Raw genomic sequence first — 3,570 nt, forward strand, 5'->3', positions numbered from 1 at the left:
CTTTTAATTAAACTAAATAAACCCCTGTTAACCCCCCTGTCACTGACGTGTGGGTCCCACACGTCAGGTTTGACCCGGACCAGCCCAGTTGACCGCTGACGTCGTGATGACGTCATGCTGACACAATTATATATTTCTGGAATTGAAATAATTCAGAAAATCCAGAAAATGATTTAAACTTCAAAAATTCATAGAAATTCAACCGTAGCTCAGATTAAAATAATTTATATATGAAAAATTATCAGAAAAATGCAACCTTTCCATCTGTACTAGTTCCATGCATGAAAACCCAACTTATACATGCTGTATATGGGAAAACACATTATGGCATATATAAGAGACCTAATTTAGAAATGCATTTGAACCTTTGGTTCAAATGGACTTCAAACCAAATGTTTACTAGATGCATTAGCTCAAACAGCATCACATCTACATGCCATGTTCATGCATCATATTGTTGCATATGATTGTGTATTGATTGCCGGCACCGTTTCTTCTCGATAGGTCCTGCTCCGGAGACGTTCCAGAGTACCTGTCTGTGAAGCAGTGCCTCCCTTGTTGATTTACCTGGCAAGCAACCCCCCTTGTTCATTTCGATAAAACCCTACTCTCTCGCTCCTGCTCTCAGTTATTGCATTAGGACAACAACGATTCATCTGCTACTTTGTGCTGCAGTAGTTGAACCCATTCCTCTGCATGACCTGTCATTGCCACAGTAAATAGTTGAAACCCACTAGCATGTGTAGGAGTTGATTGAAGCCATTGTTGTGTTCCTACCATGCTATGCCTGCTATTGCTTAGAGTTGTGTCAGGTCTGGTTCATTGGGAATGAATTGGAGTGTTACGATATGTTCTGATGCTGAGAGTGAAGTGTGTGAACACGATTTGGTAAAGGTAGCGGTGAGAGGCCATGTAGGAGTACATGGTGGGTTGTCTCACTGGAACCGTCCTTAAGCCCTGAGTTCCGTGTATGTTGTCCAATGACCCGATACTACCACACATTGGGCTCCGGGCGCTCCAAGCCCTCTCGGCTTATTAACAAACTTGGTCTCTGTCCAGGAGTCGCAACTAGTTTCTGGTGTTTGTAGGTAGTGCTATTTTTCTACCAAGTGGCACCCGGCAGGGTGGGCTTGGGACAGACTAGGCACACGTGGCACGGTGTACCGAGTGGCACCCGGTTGGTGGGCTCGGGAACCCTGCTCACATCGTTTGGGGCCGTGAGCGACACCCCGGCCGGATCTCCTTGCGGGTGAAACCCGAATAGGCGATAAACCTGGACTAGAGTCTTGTGTGGTTAGTCAGGTCGTGGCCGACACCCTCGCCAGGCTTCCGCTTGAAGGTTGCCGAGATACATGATGTGTACATGGCGGTAAGTGGCGAGAGCGTGTGTGAAGAAGTACACCCCTGCAGGGTTAACATGATCTATTCGAATAGTCGGGTCCGCGGTTATGGACTTCTTGGATGCTTACATGGTACATAGACAACTTGAAGTGGATACCCTAAAATGCTCAAGACATGTGTGAGTGCTATGGATGGCCTTCTCATAGGGAGACGGGGATGAATCCATAGTAGGGTATTGTATGGTGATTAGTGGACTCGTGTACGTTGTTTCACCTCAAGGGTTTCTGGTAGTCGTAGAACAGGATAGCCACAGAGTCAAAGCTGGCTTGCTGCAACCAAACCCCACATTACCCTCTTGATACAAATGCATGTATGATAGGATCTGATGTAAGTCTTGCTGAGTACCTTTGTACTCATGTTGCTTTATTTATGTTTTTGCAGCGAAGACTTCGGTCTTACTAGTGTTCTCGTGGACTTCGACTAGTAGCTAGTACCTCAGCTACGATCTTGATCAGATGTTGTAGATAGTCAGGCTCTTCAGCCTTTTTCATTTGTAGATGTCTGTACCCAGACATGTAATGCTTCCGCTTGTTGCTTGTATGCTCTGTATGATGGGTCTTGTGACCCCTGTTTGCAATAATTGCTATGACGGCTCTTCTGAGCCTTTATCTATATGAGTTGTTGAGTTATGCTGTGATGCCATGTTGTACAGCACATACTTGCATGTTATGCGTACGTGTAATGTGTATTGCTATGTGTGGGATCTGACTATCTAGTTGTTTATTCTTAGTAGCCTCTCTTACCGGGAAATGTCTCCTAGTGCTTCCACTGAGCCCTGGTAGCTTGCTGCTGCTCCGGAACACTTAGGCAGGCCGGCATGTGTCCTTCTTCGATCCTGTGTCTGTCCCTTCGGGGAAATGTCACGCGATGAATACCGGAGTCCTGCTAGCCCGCTACAGCCCGGTTCACCGGAGTCCTGTTAGCCCAGTGCTACAGCCTGGATTCACTCGCTGATGAGCGACACGTTCGATGCTGGGTCATGAATGCCTGTCCCTGTAAGTTAGCGCCACTTTGGGTTTACGACTAGCCATGTCAGCCCGGGCTCTTTATCATATGGATGCTAGCGACACCATCATATACGTGTGCCAAAATGCGCAAACGGTCCCGGGCAAAGGTAAGGCGACACCCGTGGGGATACCGTGCGTGAGGCCGCAAAGCGATATGAGGTGTTACATGCTAGATCGATGTGGCATCGAGTCGGGGTCCTGACAATGGAGATCAGCGGGTAAGCTACACGGGCAAACCGGCGGATGTTGACAATGGAGGCCTTGCGGCGGCGGCGACCGCGGGGACCTTGCTAGGGTTTTGTTCAAGGGAGGTTGTGTATGTGCGCGTGCCCCCGAGGAGGTTTTGGTGTGTGTGTGTTGTGGGGGGCGGGGGTGTGTTTGAGGAAATGATGTGGGTACTGAAAAATTTACTACGTGGGAGTCAAACGCGGGAGTGAAATGCCGGGGCTATTGAAAATTTTGATGATGGTGCATCGCACATGGTCCGGAGATAACAACCATGTGTTATGAAACAGAAACACCCTTGAGGCGGGAAGATATTTTCGTGGGATGCAGGCGGGATTGGGAACAAGAAACGACACACACGGTCGAAACATAATAACTGTGTGTTCTCAAACAGAAAAAAGCTATAGGCAGGTGGATATTTTTGAGTGGGTAAGCCTTGTGGAGCCCAATGTACTGTGCTGATGTGCGTGACAGGGGCACCAGTGTGACACATGGTTAGTTTGAGTGAAATGTGTCTGTTGCATCATACGACTTGTCTAATGTTCATAAATTTGGCAATGACGCGGGAGAGGGTCAGAACATGAACACACTTGCATGTGGACCAAATTTATGTATGAAAAGGGTGGTTCGATGTTCAAATACCAAATGCAACTTCAATGTGGCACCTACCTCACAAAGCGCACGATATTGCTTGCCCCCCTCGTGTTAGCACGAAGGGAATCCTAAGCTATGAATGCATGCCCCCAACCGAAGTTCACCTAGCAAAGTGCAAAGTAGCAGCCCCCCTCGCTTCAGCCCCGAAGGGAATCCTAAGCTATGAATCCATGCCCCCAGCCAAGGTTCACCTGGCACGGTGCGAAGTAGCAGGCTCCCCCTCGTGTCGGCACGAAGGGAATCCTAAGATATGAATGCATGCCCCCCAACCGTGGTTCACCTA

This window comes from Triticum aestivum, chromosome 1B (genome assembly GCF_018294505.1).
Source record: "Triticum aestivum cultivar Chinese Spring chromosome 1B, IWGSC CS RefSeq v2.1, whole genome shotgun sequence".
NCBI classification, from domain to species: Eukaryota; Viridiplantae; Streptophyta; class Magnoliopsida; order Poales; family Poaceae; genus Triticum; species Triticum aestivum.